The sequence below is a fragment of the Aquarana catesbeiana genome, linkage group LG01 (genome assembly GCF_042186555.1).
Source record: "Aquarana catesbeiana isolate 2022-GZ linkage group LG01, ASM4218655v1, whole genome shotgun sequence".
NCBI lineage: Eukaryota > Metazoa > Chordata > Amphibia > Anura > Ranidae > Aquarana > Aquarana catesbeiana.
Genome location: NC_133324.1, coordinates 514,188,905 through 514,212,133, shown reverse-complemented (window position 1 = coordinate 514,212,133; position 23,229 = coordinate 514,188,905).

Below are 23,229 nucleotides of genomic sequence, written 5' to 3'. Positions count from 1 at the left end.
GTTTAGAGGTAATTCTTGGTTGCACTAATGCAAAACTAAGGCATAACCCATGTACCAAGGTTATAAACAGCAATCTTAGACAAACATTTTGTAATGATGTAAGTCTCTTATAAGAAAGTGTTGGCATACTTTCTCTGTGCTAATCTAATTTGCTACAAGCTTGGCATTGGAGGTCTATGGGGAACCATTCTATCTCGCATAAGCTGGTGATAAGAATAGCACTTTGCAGATTCAAAACTGACAAGTAATATGTTATTTAGAAAAAAAATAAGTATGATATAAAATTGGATAAATTACATCAACTCATCATATTATACACATTGGCTATTGTGTCACTGACTGTACTAGCAAAGGATAAGGAATAAACTCAGCAGTATGTAAGAAGCTGTCAAAAGCAATAGGGTCCTGTTATGCAGGTGATTGTTGATGTATTACTCTAGTATAAATTGCCTGAGCTCCCTCATGCCTGGCGGTTTCCCTTCACTAAACAGATGAACCAGTGGAACACAGCAATACTTCAGCTGATGCCATAATTAAGGGAAATGCGTTATTTTTATAATTGATTTTTTGTTTGTTTGGTCACATTAATTTTCAGTTATTGCAAAGGCCACAGTCAATCATGGTGCAGCAGTGCAAAAAAAATACCTGTATTAGATCTTTACATATCGATAGCAATAAACTGAGGTGTTAATGAGGGATGATGGCAATAGGGAGTTTCCAAACTGGGAGTTTTAGTTGGCAGGTGAAATAATATCTCAATTGTAAGTTTTTTCTTTCCTTATAGAGGTACCTGTCACCACCTGTATATGCATACTGATGTATTTCAGGTCTCTTGTGACGATAATAAAGTTTTTTTTTTTTTTTTTTTTTTTTTTAAATAACATAAAAAGGAAGAGGAGGGAATATGAAAAAATAAAACAAATGAAACAAAATCTTACTAACAATTGACACATAGCCACACCCATAAATTTACATACAATCAAGTAGATGAACATATGAATACCAACATGAACACCAATTGAACTACACACATTAGGCATCCCCACACAGTTAGAATAATAATTATAGGGGTTCTGTTTCAGTTTAATTCTTAATGAAAGACTGTCATAATTTGTTCTTTACAGTTTCAGACGGACAACATAAGAAAAGACAACATAAATTCACTTGCCTGGCAAAGCCATGGTAAATCAACCTCAAATGACCTGTGCGTGTGAGTATTAACAGAAAGGCAGAATAAAATCTGGATTAAGAAGTGAAAATCTGGATTAAGAAGTGAAAATCTGTTTAGGGTAAATACCTCTGTACACAAATCCTTAACATAACTGAAAAAGTTCTAGTGTAAAGAAGAGATTTTAAGGCCCCTTGCCTGCATCTGTTACATCTGTTTACCTCTAGAAATTAGCTAAATTGCTCATCAGTCTTATCCCTCTAGCAGTGCGACTTTCAATACCTTATTTGTCACGTTGTTTGGCTCTGGCCAGGATTTCCAAGTGCAACAGTAAACACTTGTAGACCTGCCCCACTAAAAGAAAATTGGTAAGGAGCAAAGTGCTTTTCTAAACACGGAAGGCATCGAATGTTTCAAGAAGCAGAAAATCCCTCTCGTTTTATACATAGCCCAAAAGTAGCCATAGACCTGGAACTCTCCAAGGGGCTACAAGAGGGTCAGGTCTTCAATGGCAACAATCTATTTTTTATGTTGTTATAAATCTGCATCTAGCAATATGGCATATTGGAAATGTATGGAGCTCCTTCAATTACTACATAACAAATAACATTCAATGAAACAAATAAGCAGGCAAAACATAAAACATGACATTGTGGGGCACCTTATCACTGGTTAACTCAACAAAAAAAAATTATATTTTACTTACCATAAAATCCATATCTTGAAGTCCATTAAGGGATACAGGAATTCAGAGACTGCCAGCTTATACTGATGCCTACAGCAGGATAGGCAAGCAAATTAAATGTGGGCCAGCTGAGCATAACCCCTCCTACTCCCAGCATGCCTCAGTTTTGTGGAAAAACAGTATGAAAACTATATTTAAAAAACAGAGAGAGGTGGGACCTCAGTCTCTCAATGAACTTCAAGAAATTAATTTTACAGTAAGTTCATTTTCTTTCTTATTTATTGAAGGACATAGGTATTCAAAGTATGTCAGGAAAGCAAAAGCAACAAAAATCAACAGAACTGGGGACAGCCTAGAATTCAAAAAGCCGCCTTAAGGACCTTACATCCGAAGATGGAATCAGGAGGTCTGAACACGTGGTAAAATTTAGAGAATGTGTGAACAGAATACCAGATGGCAGCCTTGTAAATCTCGGAAACTATTGCTTGATGACAAAAAGCCTGAGCACTCACAGATCTAATAAAGTGCACCTTGACAGGAAAGGGTGGAACCCAATCCTTATTGAAGAGGATCTGCCTGAGGTATCGAGAAATGATGGAACAAGAAGCAGGCTACCCTTTAAGGTGGGTACACAGTATAAGAAAATCGGGAGAACGATCATCCATTTTTTTTGAGGTTTCACAAGTCGAAACAGAGGATGGAAATAATGTACCAAAATTCTCACCCCACAGAGGCTTTTTTTTTGTGTTGTTTATTGTTTCTGATCATGTGCAGTCTTTGGTATCTGATTTTTCTTGTTCGAAAATAAATCGTTCATTCTGTTCATGTATAAGAAAGAATTTGGCGTTTGTCCCTTGGGAAATTTTTGTTTGGAAAGTCTGAATCGGATGTCGAAAGTTGTGTCCACACTATACAAAAATTGAATGATCGTGCCTCAAACGGAATTTTTCTTCTGATTTTCTTATAGTGTGTACCTAGCTTTACAGTGATATAGAGACTGTCTGACTTTCTAATAAATGCAGTAGCTGCAAGGTCTGAACTATATTCAGAAAATGGAGGGAGATCCCCTTCTGGATGGACTGGAATTGGACAGAGGGATGGAAAAATTAAGTCCTGGTTGAGGTAAAAGGCCAAATCTACCTTAGGAAGAAAGTTCTATGCCTCCATAGCACGTTGTATCTGTGGAATATCAGAAAGGACTTTTTACAGGATAAGGCCTCAGACATTGGATTTGCAGAGGTGATGGCATACAGAAATGTAGCCCTGTGAGTGACCGTGCAAAGGGAAATATTCCTGATTGGTTCAAATGGCAGTTTTGGTTTGCCAAAACTAACTAAGTTAGGATCCCACAGCGTAATGGGAGCAGCCAGGATGAACCACATGGGAGGCACCCTGTACAAAAGTACTGGTCAAAGAATGGAAAGTGGTAAATCTGCAAATGACTGAGAGACCTTCAGTGCGTCTGTGCATATGAGGCATTGAGATTACATGGTACTTCATCTCACTGCCTCTGCATGTGATGTGGACAGTGTTAAGGGAGCGTGTGGGCGATTACATCATATGTGAGGAGCCAAGGAATCCAGAAGTGGGGGGCTGCAAAAAAAATAAAAATGGAATTCACTTTGAAACAAAGTCTGCAAATGTGTAGGACAGACAGGGTAGGAAGCAGAGGAGAGAAAGTGCATTCTGTGGGAAAAGGGATACTTTCAGGGGGTGTGTACTGTGTCAATAAGAGCCAAGATGGTCTCCAAGTTTAGAAGTAATGACCTGTGATTCCTCATATATAGGGTTGTTAGTTAAACAGTAATGGGGCGTACACACGGTCGGACTTTTCAGGTACAAAAGTCCGACGGACGCTGCCGGACCAAATCTGGCAGACAATCCGACCGTGTGGGGTCTGCATGGGACTTCCGACAGACCGTTTCGGTCGGAAATCCGACGTACTTTAGATTTGAAGCCTGCTTCAAATCTTTACGTCGTAACTCCGCCGGACTCAGTTCCTGACGGAAAGCCCGTTCGTCTGTATGCTAGTCCGACGGACCAGATACGACGGAGGAGCAGGGTACTGCATTTCGCGCTCGCTGCAATAGGAAAAACAAATTTTCCTATTGCCGGGAGCGCGGGGCATCCCAGGCCCTTAGGTCTGGTATGGATTTTAAGGGGAACCCCTACGCCGAAAAAACGGCGTGGGGTCCCCCAAAATCCATACCAGACCCCGATCCGAGCATGCAGCCCAGCCGGTTAGGAAAGGGGGTGGGGACGAGCGAGCGCCCCCCCTTCCTGAGCCATACCAGGCTGCATGCCCTCAACATGGGGGGGTGGGTGCTTTGGGGGAGGGGGGCGCCCTGCGGGGCCCCCCCACCACAAAGCAAAATTAGAATTGATAATATTGCGCCAGTCCCAAAAAAAATGTGTAAAAAGCTGCCAGCACAACAACTAGACAAATTGTGAATCAAGAATAAAAAATACAGTGTGGCGCTAAAGTGAACTTGTTCCTCATTTGGGTCAGACCCACTGAAATATCAATCAGAGGGCCAAAACTTCCCAGTGAGGTATTTAATCAAATAGAATTTTGTTCAAATCCTATAGAGAAGAAGTAGTGAAATCCCTGAGTAAACACCCCTATAGTCTGCCTTATCAGATGTATATTATACTGTATCCAATAAAGTATAACCAGACAGAAGGTTGATTACAATACCCTAAAGGGGATATCTATATAGAGATTAATAGATGTGCTATCTAAAAAGAAAGATCCCCATAAGGGGGAAATAAAAAAACGTGGTGTTTAAATTAGAATCCCGTAAATGAACACAAAATATGCTAAAACGTGATATCAGCAGACGTATATATCCGCTACAAACAAGTATCATATCAAATACGTGTGTTATATTGGCATATGAAAACATAAAAAATATAGAAATTATGAAAAATTCCTCCTAATATAAGTGCAATAATATATAAATAATGTTCATAAACAAACTAAATTTAAATCAGATGTGAGTCCCAATGTTGGACCTATGGAGGTACACCTAGATACTTGGCCGCTTGAACTCCCTCCGAACAGCCAGGATGGTTCCCGTATAACGAAGTGATAAGGCTGAAATTGTGGATATAGGTATGTATAAAATACTCTTGGTGGACTCCCCGGCCAGCGGCTTCGGAGTCAAGGTAAGCTTGTGATAACACGAACGGCAATAAGTGGAATGCTGCTTCATCTGTTAGTAGAGATGCTGGAAGGTGAGGGTCCCCACCAAACAGTCCCCCACATTCAGGTATTTCATTCACTGTATAGCTCCTCCGGTGGAAAGATCAAAAGAAGAAACTCCACATAGCGTAAAACCGCTTCAAAAAAAACTTTAATGAAAGCTTTACAATGAAAAAGGATCACACTGGCTCATGGTCCACACCAGAGACCAGGTATAGCAAAGGTCTAATGGCCCATAAACAATAACAGAGGCCAGAAAGCCAAAACTGATAAAATCAATAAAAAAGCGCTTAATTTGGTCGTGGCATAACAGGCATATCTAACCCGACCCGTTTCGTCCGCTAGGACTTCAACTGGGGTGTACAAAGCACCTTGTCCCCATGTTGATGAGGACAAGGGCCTCTTCCCGACAACCCTGGCCGTTGGTTGTCGGGGTCTGTGGGCGGGGGGCTTATCGGAATCCGGGAGCCCCCTTTAATAAGAGGGCCCCCAGATCCCAGCCCCCCACCCTATGTGAATGAGTATGGGGTACATGGTACCCCTACCCATTTACCTAGGGAAAAAGTGTCAATAATAAAACACTACATTGGTTTTTAAAGTAATTTATTAGACAGCTCCGGGGGGGGGGGGTCAACATCCGGTGACCACACCCCCTTTTACCATCACAGTCCCAGCATGCCCAGAGACTGACGGCATAAGGGGGCGGGGTCTCCGCCTATATAAGTCACATCGGAGCGCTCAGAGAGCATTCCAGCTGGAGAGACCGTCGTTTCAACATCGGAAGAAGAGAAGAGGGAAGAAGACAAGAAGCCAGAAGTCCGGGCCTCCGCTGGCAAAACAGCAGCATGAAGATAGCGGAGGAGCCGGCGGAAGAACTGGAACACCGGGAGAAAAGAGGTCGAACACCGGGAGTAGAGGCCAGAGAGAGTGGAGAAAAACCAACCGGACGCCGGGAGAAGAGGAACCAGAGGGACCCCCGAAGTCGGAAGAAGACCCCCGAAGCCGAATGAAGACCCCCCCCCGGAGCTGTCTAATAAATTACTTTAAAAACCCGTGTAGTGTGTTTTATTATTGACACTTTTTCCCTAGGTGAATGGGTAGGGGTACCATGTACCCCATACTCATTCATATAGGGTGGGGGGCCGGGATCTGGGGCCCTCTTATTAAAGGGGTCTCCCGGATTCCGATAAGCCCCCCCGCCCGCAGACCCCGACAACCAACAGTCAGGGTTGTCGGGAAGAGGCCCTTGTCCTCATCAACATGGGGACAAGGTGCTTTGTGGTGGGGGGCACGCAGGGCGCCCACTCCCCCCAAGCACCCACCCCCCCATGTTGAGGGCATGCGGCCTGGTACGGCTGAGGAGGGGGGGGCGCTTGCTCGTCCCCACCCCCTTTCCTGACCGGCCGGGCTGCGTGCTCGGAGTCTGGTATGGATTTTGAGGGGACCCCACGCCGTTTTTTTTGCGTAGGGGGTTCCCCTTAAAATCCATACCAGACCTAAGGGCCTGGGATGCCCGCGACGGGGCTCGCAAGGTGTCAATCTCGCCGATAAAAGCGGCGAGATTGACTTCCTTTTCTAGTCCCGTCGTACCCAAGTCAAGTTCAAAATGAACGGGCCTGTCCGTGTGTGGGCAAGTCCGTTCATTCTGAAAGTCCGGTGGTAGTCCGCCGGAAGTCTGGCGGCAAGTACGTTGGACCTAGCTTCCCAGAAAGTCCGACCATGTGTACGCGGCATAACTCCACTTTTGAGAAAAAATAATCCCCCCTGGGTGATCAATGTACATTGCAGGGATTTTACAAATTTTGTTGCAGATACCTACCTGTTTCTGCTTTAAAAAAAAAAGGTGTTTATTATTCCACTTTGTGTCTTTGGATACTCATTCGGAATGAGAGTGATTTTTGATTACTAATCAGCTAATGCACCTCGTGTTATGAGGAAAGCTGCAGGGTAGGTATCCCTTTAGAAGTTATTAACCCTTTGGGGGTATCATGCCAAAAATTACATTTTTGTTGCAGAGGATGCCTAAAATCTGACGTGTAACTTTGTGTAGACGTCTAGGAAAAATTCTGTACACCCGGTGTGTGCAGAAGGTCTCCAGGTTGCCATATTGCATTGAATTTTACAGAAAATTACAATGCTGCAGCTTGAAAGGGAAAGGTACTTTTGAATTACATTCAATCACTATATAACTTGTGTAGCAATTGTATATGCTGTAAGATTGCGGTGATCAGACTCAAGCGGTAGGTGAGTTTCCAGTGAGTACGCCAGTCCAAAACTGTGTTTTAAGGGCGTGGTAGCCCACTTATTTAAAAGAAAGAAAGTTCACTTATACATCAGTTGCCCATGCATGGATTCTTCCACATAACATGAACGAAAATACCAACCCACATTGCTTATGTGTTGGCAGCACGGCTGCTCCTCTTACCAGTCTTTTGACTGTCATTCAGCTCTCTCAGAACACTTGGCTCTCTATCCTTTGTCGCAGTGCCCTGCTGCGTGGCCCACCTCTGGCCTAAGAATTGGGGTTCTCCTAACACCCCTGATAGGCGCTAACCTGAGTCCTGGGACCGAGACCTGCTGTCTCGTGGTTTCTGGCTGGGGCCCCCTGACCCCGGGTGAGACCTTCCGTCTCCAAACTGGAAACTGTCTCCAAAATGAGAGCCTTGAGCAATTCAGACCTGGCTATATAATTACTCTGCACACCTGTGTAGTGAGCCTGGTTGCAGGCTTCTAGCAAAACCTGGACCCAGGACTGAATGTTCTGATTCAGAACTACAGAATCTGGAGAAATGCTAGTTCTGAACTTTGCATTAACCCTTAATGAGACTCCTGGGTCACCTTTTCCTATAAACTTATAGTGACAGAGCCTCTCTCTATCACATACCTCCCCCCTTTGTTTCCAACCGCAGGGCAGGAGACACAAGCTTCTAACTCTGGCACCATTAAAGGGGAACTCTGCTCCCTTTGACCCATGTAGACCTTCTCAGGTCTTTTTCCTGACATGCTTCCACAAGCACTTTTGAGACCTTAACAAGGTCCTACTAAAAACCTTTGATCTTAGGGTCTTAAGAATACCTTCGTTTTCTTGGTGTATTTTGGCTTTTCTGCCACGTTTTCCCAACTTATTGATGCTGTCCTGATGCTGTAGGGAACCTCCTATGCTTAACCCCAAACCCCTTTCTTTCTCATTTGTATCAACTTCAACCACTCTTGATGTACCTTTGGATTCATTAAGCCTTTTGTGGTTACTCTTGGCAACCAATACCTCATTTGCAACAACGTGCAACATCAGTTCATCCATTTCTCTGTTACCAACACTGTTATTTTCTGTCAGAGTGTCTCCGGGTACCTCAACTTGTACCTCTTTGTGGGTGATGGGCAGAATCACCGCTACTGCCGCGTCTGTTCCGAGCCCCTCCTTCACATGAGGCCTAGCAGTTGAGACAGTACACATGCAATGTACCAACCACTGCTCAGCCGCACCTTGGACCGCATCAGCAGGAATGCACCTCATCACATCACCATACTGGGAGACTTCCACCATGTCTGTCATTTTCAATTGCTCTAGCAGTTCCCCTGAGCGCCTTCCGCACACAACTGCCGTTGGAAGCACTCTCGCAGAGAACCGTGAGACCACTTTCCACAAAAGTAACCCACATTGTAGTAACCAATACCAATTTCTATCAAGATTTTTTTAACATTGCCTGTATCCCTTGTCTCCACTGATTGGTACTCTGCAGTACCAGACCGCCCATCTTTGGTGGATACACGCAGGTATGGGACTCTTCCCTTGCCAGCAACGTGGAGGGGCTAATTTGCTAAGGCTTGAGGGGCCGAAATACTTGGAGACCTCCACCTCAGGAGGTAACTGACACAATTTGCGGCTCCCTTTGAGCACTGCCAAACGCATGCGTCATATTCACCCTCTCATTTTTAGCAATACTGAGCTTTTCCAAGTCATTATCCTTTACCCCGTCATTTTGACATTTAACATTGCTAAACTGTTTTTCTGTGGACAAAACTTCACCTATGTACGCACTCTTTTCCAATCCTTCCGTCTGGAGGGGGTTAAGTTCTGCAACAGCCAATGCACCAGTGTCTATTGGCTTTTCAGCCTCTCCATTTGTCACAGCAGCAATAGTATCCACCTTACTATCACACATGAAGGTTTCATTCAATACTACCATTAACTTTCTTGCCAAACTATCCCAATATATCCTGTCTGTGCTCCAGTCACCAGCACTCCGTAGTACTGCTCCATCTACCCAAGGAGACACAGGCGGACAGAGTGGCTTGGTAGCAGACATCAGGCACAAGACATTGTTAAGCACATTAGGCTGTGATAATACATGCTCCACCATTTGAGCCATTTTCCCATTTTGTTCCACCTGAGCAGTATCAGAGCTGTCCTGGACCACCGCTGGCTCCAACACGGGGAGTCCTCGTGAGATTTCCAGGGACAACTCTGCGGCCCTGTCTGTGGTTGCTATGGGAAAACCATCATCAACATTGTCAGAAATACATTCCTCATCATAATTCTCAACTTTCACAGGCTGTCCCAGCTCATTACCAGCTTGAGCCTGTGGGATACTTATTACGTCGCTTTTTACTTTATTAGACACTCTCTGACCCGTCGGGGTGGCTACACAGTCATCCTGGAAAACCTCAAGCTCAGACACCATGAGATCCTGGGAGGTCTCCAGGGATAACCTTGTTGCACCTGTCATGGTTCCTATGGGCAATGGCACAAATCTCTCAGTGGTCACCCCTGACCTATCTACTTCAGGACTCTGCTGAATCAGTCCTGTCCCTTGCACAGAACAGTTTTTCCTTTTAACCACTTGCCGACTGCCTAATGCAGATATACTGCGGCAGAATGGCACGGGCAGGCAAAATCACGTACCTGGTACGTGATCTGCCTCCCGCGGGCGGTCGGCTTTGTTAGGGGAGCGATCCAGGCTAAGGGGGAGGCCACTCATTCGCTCCAAACGAATGACAATCTTCCTCTGCTGCTGTAATGTAAACAGCGGCAGAGGAAGTGATGTCATCTCTCCTCGAGACGGTCTTTTCGTTCTGGCGCGGAGGAGAGAAGACATCAATGCGAGTTGCACCAACACTACACTAACAGTAGAACAAACTAGGCACACTTTTCACCCCCCTGTACCCCCTGTCACAATGACACCAATAGCAGTTTTTTTTTTTTTTTTTGCATTGGTGTCACTTTGTGACAGGTATAAGTGGTAGGGCAGTTAGTGGTAGCCCCCTTTAGGTCTAGGATACCCCCCTAACCAAGTTTTAACCCCTTGATTACCCCCCGTCGCCAGTGTCACTAAGTGATTGTTTTTCTGATCGCTGTATTAGGGTCACAGGTGACGCTAGTTAGGGAGGTAAGTATAGAGGTTTGCCGTCAGTGTTTTATAGCGTCAGGGACCCCCATATACTACCTAATAAAGGTTTTAACCCCCCCGATTGCCCCCTAGTTAACCCTTTCACCAGTGATCACCGTATAACTGTTACGGGTGACGCTGGTTAGTTTGATTTTTATAGTTTCAGGGCACCTGCCGTTTATTACCTAATAAAGGTTTAACCCCCTAATCGCCCGGCGGTGATATAAGTTAAGTTTTAGGGTCAGATAAGGTTTGCATCACCCCAGGCAGCGCCAGGTTAGCGCCAGTACCGGTAACACCCACGCACGCAGCATACACCTCCCTTAGTGGTATAGTATCTGAACGGATCAATATCTGATCCGATCATTTCTATACTAGCGCCCCCATCAGTTTAGGATTCCCAAAAACGCAGTGTTAGTGGGATCAGCCCAGATACCTGCTAGCACCTGAGTTTTGCCCCTCGGCCCAGCCCTGCCCAGCCCACCCAAGTGCAGTATCGATTGATCACTGTCACTTACAAAACACTAAACACACATAACTGCAGCATTCGCAGAATCAGGCCTGATCCCTGCGATCGCTAACAGTTTTTTTGGTAGCGTTTTGATACAGTCGCTAACAGTCAGGAGCTTTTTTACCTGTGAGTCTCACTAGTGTACCACTAAATTTAGAGCCCAAAATGGCAAATCGAAGGTACACTAGTAAAGAGGCCTACATGTTTCTGAGCACGACAGATAGCAAAGAGGAAGCCACTCATCTGTCAGATTCAGGCTCAGAATACGATCCTGTAGACGACAGCAGCTCCATGACAGATAGCTCTGACGACGGAGTTGTGGTCCCTGCCAAGGTCAGGTGTACCAGACCCCGAACTTCTTCTTCTGTCGTTGATGTGCAAGAACCGCAGGTCCCTCGTATGAAGCAGAGCATTACTAGCGCCGCTATTCCTTCTGGTGAACTGGCAAGCACCAGCGGCCTAGTACACCCTGGTCGTACATCCAGCACTGCAGTATCATGTGGTGACGTGGCGAGTCCCATAAGTGCAGTTCAAGCTGGCGAGGTGGCAAGCACAAGTAGTGTCCCGCTGCCACCAAGAAGACGAACACAGGCCTGTCGTGCCCATAGTGCCCTCCCTGCTGCATTCGCCAATCCTAATTGGGAACCACCACTTCTGCAGCACCTGTACTTCCCCCATTCATTGGCCAACCCGGCATTCAGGTGGAAACAGTTGATTTTACGTCACTTGATTTTTATTCGCTGTTTTTCACCGAAGATCTCTATAGATCTATTGTGGACCAAAGCAATTTGTACGCTGGTCAACACATCGCCACTATTTCCCAGTCCTCCCTTGCCAGAGATTGGAGACCAATTGCGGTCTCCGAATTTAAGCTCTTTCTGGGCCTTTCCCTCAACATGGGCATAACCAAAAAGAGTGAGTTGCGGTCATATTGGTCCATTGACCCAATTCACCATATGCCCTTGCTCTCTGCCTCCATGACCAGGGCATGATATGAGCAGATCTTGCGGTTCATGCACTTCAATGACAATGAACTCTGTCGTCTTCGTGGAGACCCTGGATACGATCGGCTCTACAAAATTCAGCCCCTCGTAGACCACTTCAATCAACGTTTTGCAGACTTGTTTACTCCCCATCAAGTTGTCTGCGTTGACGAGTCCCTGATTAAGTTTTCTTTCCGCTTGTCATTCAAACAGTACCTTCCCAGCAAGCGTGCCAGATACGGGGTCAAGATGTATAAGCTCTGTGACAGGGCCACAGGCTATACATGTAGTTTTATGGTTTACGAGGGCAAAGATAGTCACGTAGAGCCGACAAACTGCCCTGACTACATAGGAAGCGCTGGCAAGATTGTGTGGGACTTGGTGTCACCCTTATTCAGAAAGGGGTACCACTTGTACGTGGACAATTATTACAGGAGCGTGCCACTTTTTAGTCACTTGTTTGATCAGCAGGTTGGAGCATGTGGCACCGTGCGACCTAATCGCCGGGGCTTTCCCCAGTGGCTTGTAGATTCCCGTCTTAGGCTGGGGGAGAGAGCCTGCTTGCAGTGTAATAATTTGCTCGCTATGAAGTGGAGGGATAATAAGAATGTTTTAGTTCTTACCTCCCTTCATGCAGACACGACGGTCCAAATTACTACGGCGACTGGAGTTGTGGAGAAACCCCTCTGTGTCTGTGTATATACCTAGTTGCCCGTAAGGCCAGAAGCTGGTACAAAAAAGTGTCTATTTATTTCAATTGGCTTTGCTGAACGCTTATGTGCTATACAGAGCTTCAGGACGGACTGGATCCTTCCTTAAATTCCAGGAAGAGATCGTCAGAGCCCTTCTGTTTCCAGACGGTGCTCCACCTCACCTTCCCCAACCAAATACAGTAAGCTGGCTGCATGAGAGGCATTTTCTTTATGTCCTCCCGAGTACCCCTACCCAACGAGCCCCCCAAAAAAGATGTTGTGTCTGCAGCAAATGCGGATATAGGCGTGACACCCGCTATTATTGTCCCACCTGTCCTGACAATCCTGGTCTTTGCATTGGATTAATGTTTTGAACGCTACCATACACTTGTTCAATATTAGCGTAGAGTACAGCACTGCACAGACTAGGACACACTTTCACAGGGTCTCCCAAGATGCCATCGCATTTTGAGAGACCCAAACCTGGAAGCGTTTACAGTTACAAAAAAAAAGAAAAAATAGTTGTCGTTTTATTGTTCTCTCTATTCTCTCTCTATTGTTCTGCTCTTTTTTTTACTGTATTCTATACTGCAATGTTTTAATTATTATGTTTTATCATGTTTGCTTTATAGATATGCAATTTTTTTATACTTTACCGTTTACTGTGTTTTATTGTTAACCATTTTTTTTGTTTTCAGGTACGCCATTCAGCTGCAGAGCGGATTTATTTATCTTGACAGCAACAGCGTTTGCTCCCATGATACATAAAGCCGTGACTCCAGCGCTGTCGGAGGTGATTTCACCACCACAGTTACATACTTCAGCATACATGCCGAAGCATGGGGGCAGCAGGGGCGGAGCAGCCATGCCCTCATGCTTCGGCATATATAAACGGTGCATGTATGCCCACCATTAGAAGTGGGTGAATGAAGGGAGGTATTCTAATGGTGGGCATACCCACCGATCAATCTCTTTTTTTCGTTCAGCCCACAGGCTGCATGAAAAAAAGTTTACAATATATGTCCAACAAGGACCAGAAACGTACTGGTATGTTGCTCGACTTTGAGTGGTTATACCAGAATGATGCCTGCAGGTTTAGGTATCATCTTGGTATCATTCTTTTCAGCCAGTGGTCAGCTTTCATGTAAAAGCAATCCTAGCGGCTAATTAGCCTCTAGACTGCTTTTACAAGCAGTGGGAGGGAATGCCCCCCCCACCGTCCTCCATGTTTTTCTCTGGCTCTCCTGTCCCAACAGGGAACCCGAGAATGCAGTCGGTGATTCAGCCAGCTGACCATAGAGCTGATCAGAGACCAGAATGGCTCCAAACATCTCTATGGCCTAAGAAACCGGAAGCTACGAGCATTTCATGACTTAGATTTTGCCGCATGTAAACAGCGCCATTGGGAAATTGGGAAAGAATTTTATCACACCGATCTTGGTGTGGTCAGATGCTTTGAGGGCAGAGGAGAGATCTAGGGTCTAATAGACCCCAATTTTTTTCAAAAAAAGAGTACCTGTCACTACCTATTGCTATCATAGGGGATAACGATAAAAATGATTAAAAAAAAAAAAAAAAAAATGAAAGGAACAGTTTAAAAATAAGATAAAAAAGCAAAAAAATAATAAAGAAGAAAAAAAAAAAAAATAGCACCCCTGTCCCCCCTACTCTCGCGCAAAGGCGAACGCAAGCGTCGGTCTGGCGTCAAATGTAAACAGCAATTGCACCATGCATGTGAGGTATCACCACGAAGGTCAGATCGAGGGCAGTAATTTTAGCAGTAGACCTCCTCTGTAAATCTAAAGTGGTAACCTGTAAAGGCTTTTAAAAAAATGTATTTAGTTTGTCGCCACTGCACGTTTGTGTGCAATTTTAAAGCATGTCGTGTTTGGTATCCATGTACTTGGCCTAAGATCATCTTTTTTATTTCATCAAACATTTGGGCAATATAGTGTGTTTTAGTGCATTAAAATTTTAAAAAGCGTGTTTTTTTCCCAAAAAAATGCGTTTGAAAAATTGCTGCGCAAATACTGTATGAAAAAAAAAAATGAAACGCCCATCATTTTAATCTGTAGGGCATTTGCTTTAAAACAAATATATAATGTTTGGGGGTTCAAAGTAATTTTCTTGCAAAAAAAAAAATTTTTTCATGTAAACAAAAAGTGTCAGAAAGGGCTTTGTCTTCAAGTGGTTAGAAGAGTGGGTGATGCGTGACATAAGTTTCTAAATGTTGTGCATAAAATGCCAGGACAGTTCAAACCCCCCCCAAATGACCCCATTTTGGAAAGTAGACACCCCAAGCTATTTGCTGAGAGGCATGTCGAATCCATGGAATATTTTATATTGTGACACAAGTTGCGGGAAAAAGATTGTCACTAAATGATATATTGCTCAAACATGCATGGGAATATGTGAAATTACACCCCAAAATACATTCTGCTGCTTCTCCTGAGTACGGGGATACCACATGTGTGAGACTTTTTGGGAGCCTAGCCGCATACGGGACCCCGAAAACCAAGCACTGCCTTCAGGCTTTCTAAGGGCGTAAATTTTTTATCTCACTCTTCACTGCCTATCAGTTTCGGAGGCCATGGAATGCCCAGGTAGCACAAAACCCCCCCAAATGACCCAATTTTGGAAAGTAGACACCCCAAGCTATTTGCTGAGAGGTATAGTGAGTATTTTGCAGACCTCACTTTTTGTCACAAAGTTTTGAAAATTGAAAAAAAAATTTTTTCTTGTCTTTCTTCATTTTCAAAAACAAATGAGAGCTGCAAAATACTCACCATGCCTCTCAGCAAATAGCTTGGGTGTCTACTTTCCAAAATGGGGTCATTTGGGGGGGGGGGGGGGGGGGGGAGTTGTGCTATCTTGGCATTTTATGGCCTTCGAAACTGTGATAGGTAGTGAGGAGTCAAAAATTTACGCCCTTAGAAAGCCTGAAGGCGGTGCTTGGTTTTCGGGGCCCCGTATGCAGCTAGGCTCCCAAAAAGTCCCACACATGTGGTATCCCCATACTCAGGAGAAGCAGTAGAATGTATTTTGGGGTGCAATTCCACATATGCCCATGGCCTGTGTGAGCAATATATCATTTAGTGACAACTTTTTGTAATTTTTTTTTTTTTGTCATTATTCAATCACTTGGGACAAAAAAAATAATAATATTCAATGGGCTCAACATGCCTCTCAGCAATTTCCTTGGAGTGTCTACTTTCCAAAATGGGGTTATTTGGGGGGGTTTGTACTGCCCTGCTGTTTTAGCACCTCAAGAAATGACATAGGCAGTCAAACTAAAAGCTGCGTAAATTCCAGAAAATGTACCCTAGTTTGTAGACGCTATAACTTTTGCGCAAACCAATAAATATATGCTTATTGACATTTTTTTTACCAAAGACATGTGGTCGAATACATTTAGGCCTAAATGTATGACTAAAATTGAGTTTATTGGATTTTTTTTTTTATAACAAAAAGTAGAAAATATTTTTTTTTTTTTTCAAAATTTCCGTTTTTAGCGCAAAAATAAAAACCGCAGAGGTGATCAAATACCATCAAAAGAAAGCTCTATTTGTGGGAAGAAAAGGACGCAAATTTAGTTTGGGTACAGCATTGCATGACCGCGCAATTAGCAGTTAAAGCGATGCAATGCCAAATTGTAAAAAGTGCTCTGGTGAGGAAGGGGGTAAATCCTTCCAGGGTTGAAGTGGTTAAACATCAACATAGAGGAAAATAGATCACCATTTTCAGACTTCTTAGTACACACCACATCATTAGGTTTAGCTTTAACCCTTGTCTCTCTGCTACAAAGGGCATTGCACGAAGACAAGTCCATAACAGTCCTCACGCTTGCTGCAGGTTCAGCTTCAAACTGTGCTTTGCTACTAGACAGGGTATTCATTTGCCACAAGTCTATGAAAGCAGATTTTCTCACTGGACTTGCTCCCACTTCACAGGGAATAGTCCCCTGACCAGTCTCTCTCACATTTGTAACAGCAACAGTCTTACCATTCCATTTGGCAGGTGCAAAGTTTCAATTAAGGGTGTTGTCGCTTCTTTGCTGTGCTCTCACAAGCTAATGCCCCCACATAGACACGGAGCAACATTGCATCCTTCTTGGATTTTCCAACATCCCCTGCAGGCCAAAGAGGTTTCCTGTTGTCAGGGGTAACACATGGTCATACCCCTTGCTGGATACTGTGCCCTCTTCTCTGGGCTGACCACTTCACACAAGCAGCCATAACTTGAAACCACTGGTTTCTTGTGCTCTCCATCACCCCCTGCAGGCTGAACAAAAATTTTCTTCACGGTTGCCAGACACTTTTGCACAAACCTCTTCACTCAGAATTTCAGCCACACCTCTGCTGTAGCTCCTCCTTTCTGAAAGCTGACTTTCTCTGGTTGCTATGGGAGACCACATTCTCCGTGCTGAATTTTTCCAGCGCTCTCTAGATTGGATTGCTCCCAGGAAATTGTCGTAGTCATCTCGGTTATGACACATCCCGCAGTACACCTTTCATTTTCCATCACGGGTAAGATTGGGGTGATCAGACTCAAGCGGTAGGTGCGTTTCCAGTGAGTACGCCAGTCCAAACTGTATTTTAAGGGGGCAGTAGCCCACTTTTATTTAAAAGAAGGAAAGTTCATTTATACATCAGTTGCCCACGCAGGGGATTCTTCCACATAACAAGACTTAACGAAAACACCAAGCCACCTGGCTTACGTGTTGGCAGCATGGCTGCTCCTCTTACCAGTCCTTTGACTGTGTCATTCAGCTCTCTCAGAACACTTGGCTCTCTATCCTTCATCGCAGTGCCCTGCTGCGTGGCCCACCTCTGGCCTAAGAATTGGGGTTCTCCTGACTCCTGGGACCGAGCCCTGCTGTCTCGTGGTTTCTGGCTGGGGCCCCCTGATGAGACCTTCCATCTCCAAACTGGAAGCTGTCTCCAAAATGAGAGCCTTGAGCAATTCTTAGACCTGACTATAAAATGACCTTGCAAACCTGTGTAGTGACCCAGGTTGCAGGCCTCCAGCAAAACCTGGACCCAGGATTGAATGTTCTGATTCAGAACTACAGAATCTGGAGAGATGCTAGTTCTGAACTTTGCATTAACCTTTAATGAGACTCCTGGGTCACCTTTTCCTATAAACTTATAGTGACAGAGCCTCTCTCTGTCACAATGCTTTATTTTTTTTTTTAATTTGCTATTTTATTTCCCTCTAGAGTGGACTTAAGAGACTCAGCGCCAGCCAGGGCCTCAGCTACTGAAGGTTTAGAAGCCACTAGAGCTGCGGGATGATCAGATAAGGATTCTGCAGTGCATATTACATCGTGTAGCACTAACTCACGGTGGAGCTGCTGGTTTAAAGCGGGCTGTTGCCGTCACCTTTGTTACCTCAATTTCACCAGAACCGGGTCTAGGGTCCTGTTGAGTTTAATGCCAGACAGTGTAGACACCAGACACTTGAGTATCTTTTCCAATGCTTTAATAAAGAGTAACTGAAGGAAGTAGCAGGAAAGGGGTAGAAGAAGAGTTGCAGGGAAGTTCCAATACCTTTTCTTGATGTAGTATTATGAATTGGAATCTTGTAGATGAATGTACTCTCCTTTTAGAGTTGAATCTTTGCCCGCCCGGATAGGTTTCTCTCACTAACCTAGCAACCGGCACGCAGCACAAACAAAAGTCTCTGCCACAGACTTGAATGGAATAGAAACCCGTACGATCCTCTGCCACAGGATGTAATGGTTTACAATGGACAGCAAACGCAGCACTAGAACCTTTAAGCCGACCCGGCAGTACTATGCGGTAGGTTAACTTTAGGATGCGATCTCCAACTGAGTCACCAGGCCCCTCTCCAGACCAGCACTCTGCATGATCCTTCCATGACGGGTCCTCCCCTGGGATCTTCTCAGTTGTCCAGCTTCTTCCCGTAGGACAGAGAGCACAGGACCATTCCCTCGCCGCTGTGGTAGGCCCCAGACAGGCTTCTGAGCCCACCCACACGCTGCAGCAGCGTGGTCCTCCCGGTCTGAGGACCACGCGGTAGTACTCCTAACACATACCTGTCGGCCAGGAGGGCCAGCAGGTGGAACGAAACAGACCCTAAAACATGGCGTCTGTCCCATAAATACCCTCTCCCAGAATGCAACTCGGAGGACCACCTCCACCGAGTTATCTCCGGGACAGAAGAGCACTCATACGCTTCAGCGCGTTGCCTTTCCAACACCGACCCATGGCGAGAACAACACCCACAGGCACAGTGTGAAACTACATGCAACACATGCCAAACTGGAACAGAGGCTAAATCTGACTATGTATAAAACAGATAACCCACTAAATTTACCAGCGCTACAATCGTATTAAAATATATGTTCTTTTTAGAACTGGCTGCTGGGTAGCTGAGAGGATCAGGATGCCAAAGGTTACCAAGTCACTGTAGGCAGGCAGCAGAGATGAACCAAGGAGAGTACCACATACATAGTTGCCAACAGTCCCGATTTTCCCGGGACCCTTGTCCTGATCGGAGGCTGTCCCGAATCAGGATTTTCATCATGAAAATTGGGAATGTTTGTTTTTTAATTTTTGGAGCAGCTGGCTCCAGCAAAATGGCCACCGGCGCCGCCGCTAGATCTTCCCCCTTGTGTTCAGTGGAGAGAGGAAGGAGGCTCGATCCATGCAGCCAATCAATCGGCTAATTTTGCTGCACGGATCGGCCCCTCCCCTCTCCACTGAACACACGGCGCCGGTGTCTATCGGTGTCTATCGGCGCCTGCACAGTACGGAGCGGACGCTATCCGATGGGGGGGACTGCACTGATGGAGGGGGGTCTGCACTGAGGGGGTCTGCACTGATGGAGGGGGGTCTGCACTGATAGATGGGGGACCGCACTGAGGGGGGTCTGTATTGAGGGAGAGGGGTCTGTACTGAGGGGGTCTATACTGATGAGGGGGGTCTACACTGAGGGGGTCTGTACTTAGTGGGGGGTCTGTACTGATGAGGAGGATCTATATTGCTGGAGGGGCAGTCTGTACTTAGTGGGGGGGGGTCTTTACTGAGGCAGGGGGGTCTGTACTGAAGGGGGACCATAGTTGGTGGAGGGGGGGTGACACCAATTTTTTTCCGCACCGGGTGACACCAGCTGTAGTGACGCCACTGGCTCTTGTCTCTGCAGCAATTTAACTTTAATGTACAGCAGGGGGGTTAACTATATACAGGAGGAGGGGGTAACTATATACAGGAGGGGGGGTTAGCTATATACAGGAGGAGAGGGGTTAGCTATATACAGGAGGAGAGGGGTTAGCTATATACAGGAGGAGGGTGGTTAACTATATACAGGAGGGAGAGGTTAGCTATATACAGGAGGAGGGGGGTTAACTATATACAGGAGGAGGGGGGGTTAGCAATATACAGGAGGAGGGGGGGTTAACTATATACAGGAGGGGGGGTTACCTATATACAGGAGGGGGAGGGTTACCTATATACAGGAGGGGGAGGGTTACCTATATACAGGAGGGGGTTAACTATACTCTGCCGGGGCACCTGATGCAAGGAGGGACTCTGCTGGGGGCACCTGATGCAAGGACAGACTCTGCTGGGGACACCTGATGCAAGGACAGACTCTGCTGGGGACACCTGATGCAAGGACAGACTCTGCTGGTGGCAGGCGACTCGGCTAGTGACACGCTCAGGGATCCCACTGATTTGGCATTATGGTGAGTTGAATGATTTCATTTTATATTACAATGTAATAATAGAAATAATGCACTTCAATCATCCTGACACCATAACAATCATGGTGCCGGGATGATTGAAGCGCTAACACCAGGTGTTTGGAGTATGTTTATCTGCTGATTGTTAAACTTTCTAGAATACACATATTTCTATTGTTGTGTAGGATCTGGGCCTGCTGCCCCTCCATTCCTCTCTCCCCCTTTCCCTCTCCATCCCTCATTCATCTCAGACTCTAACCACACCCCTTTGAGCCACGCCCATTTAAGCCACGTCCACTATTTCACGTAAACTACGCCATTACTCGCCGCGGCACGCGAAGCGTGCCACAATTTTCTTTTTTTTGCTATGCCACGCCTACAAACGTATGATCCGCCCCCTAATTATTTTACGGCTCCACCTACAGCCAAAAAAGTGTCCCACAAATTTTTTTTGCAATGTTGGCAACTATGCACATATAACTTCAGTTTTATATATATAACAGTCAGAACCATCAGCAGGAAAGTACTTCTTCAACGCTGGGTGGCAGTAAAAGGAGCACTGAGTGCACAATGCACAGTGGTCGTACATCACCTAGTGGATGACATTAGCACTGAAGCCCTCAGCAATAACCCCTGCCATGGTGAAATTGGCTGGTATTTTAAAAATGTCTCTCATCAGTCTGAATAGCGAGGACACTCCCAGTGTTCAGCCCACTCACAAGGTGAGTCTTCGGAGACAGTGTCAGGTCACCTGAGTCCAGATGACAGATGCACCCCATTGGGGTTTGGAGTGCACCGCAAGGTAGTGGACCCTACGGCTGACTGCTGCGGATGGAGCTCTAGGTGATACAGGAGAGCAGGTACTCTGTAGTACCAACACGGATGACACTGGGAGTTAGAGCATGAGATTTCCCAGGGCGCGGAATCTAAGAGCCAGCGGGTGTTCACCAGAGGCCCCTAGTGGTGGGGATCGATATAGCTGCAGTCTGGCTCCAGGTCGCAAACCCCTAGGGCCTCCCAGCTCACGGTAGACTACAGGGAGGTAGAGAGGAAGCAGCAGACTGTGACAACAAAAGATAGTCAGGAGATAGCCAAAGGTCGGGGCAACAAGCAGGTAAGGATAGTCAAGTACAAGCCAAGATCGGTAACTGGAATCAGACGTAGAACACACAGCAAGTAGCACACGGAAGCCAGGACACGCAATATTGATCAGCACAGCTGGCTTGCAGTGCACAGGTTAATATAGAGTTTCCTGATAGGTGCTGGAGTGGAGCCATGCTTTGAGGAGAGATTACTTAAGCAGGCAGGTGAGAGTGGCTGGCCTCTTAAAGCGGTTGTAAAGGTGTTTTTTTTTTTTTTTTAAAATAACAAACATGTTATACTTACCTTCACTGTGCAGCTCGTTCTGCACAGAGTGGCCCCGAACCTCGTCTTCTGGGGTCCCTCGGCGGCTGTTTCAGCTCCTCCCCGCAAGCATTCACCACCTTCATGCGAGCTCCCTCGCACGGTGGTGAGTGCTTGCGGGCGCGCTCCCGTGATACAGCCGGCGGCTATAGCCGCTCGCTGTATCACTCGGCCCCGCCCCCCGGCGCGTCGCGTCATCGGATGTGATTGACAGCAGCGCGAGCCAATGGCTGCGCTGCTTTCAATCCATCCACTGCAGCCAATCAGCGGCCAGGGTGAGCGGAGGAACAGATGTCGGGAACGCGAAGCTGACTTTCGAGGCGTCAGGTAAGTAAAACGGGGGGCCTGGGGGCGGCGGTTCTGTCAGAAGTTTTTTCACCTTAATGCATAGAATGCATTAAGGTGAAAAAATTTTTACCTTTACAACCCCTTTAAGCTGATCACATGGAGAGGTAAGGTGACAGACAAACATTACTGCATATCCATGACAGACAGGTTCACACCTGGGGCTGGAGAGCACTCTGCAGCTAACTTTCATAATACACACAAGTCTGGAATCTTCAAACAAAATTAGTAAAATAAGAGTATGTAAGCCCATGTAAAGGGACTCAATTTTAACAGTTCACAGAGACCAAGTCACTGTCTCACCTCGCATAACTTGGTGGGGTCCTTTGAAGCTAAATCACAGTTTTGCTAAGGCCAGGGGGGGGGCAAAGAGGTCCACCCTTCTAAAAGAAGCTTCATTTGAGGATCAACAGCGGTGTAACCAAGGTTTTAAATACATTTTATTGAGAGAAATATCTGAAAACACAGTCTCACTATCTACAGCAAGATACATAAAAGTGACCATGTTAAAAACAAGGATTGACAACGTTGTCTCCTTCAAACTACTTTAGCCCGGGCCACCGTCACACTCAACCACACTGACACGCAAACAAACTATAGTATGTGTTAGCACCAACCAAGAGCAAAATAGCAAGTAATCACAGGTGACTATTCCAGACCGCCCTCTAATGCAGTGGTTCCCAACTCCTGTCCTCAGGACCCACCAACAGGCCAGATTTTAAGTATTACCTTGGGCAGACTACTGCAATCACTGAGCAGCAAATTATATTACCTGTGATGTGTTTCAGTTATCTTGCAAACCTGGCCTGTTAGTGGGTCCTGAGGACAGGAGTTGAGAACCACTGGTCTAATGGCTGCTATCAGGCTTTGCATAGGTTAAGGTCTGAAAAACAGCAGAGTCAGCGTTAGTACTGTGTCAATCCACCTGGGAATTATGCAGTCCTCAGTCTGAAAACCTCCACAATGCAGAGCCCATTGCCTGAAGATGACATTCCAGGCCAACACTGCAACGTCCAGCCCAGCAAGGTCCAGCTATGGCACTCCAAAGTCAGACTTTGATCTGATCCGGATAGCTGCATAGAGTGTCCAATCATCCCGAAAGTAGCAGTATAAACTGACAGTCTCTGAACTCCTGTGTCCTTCA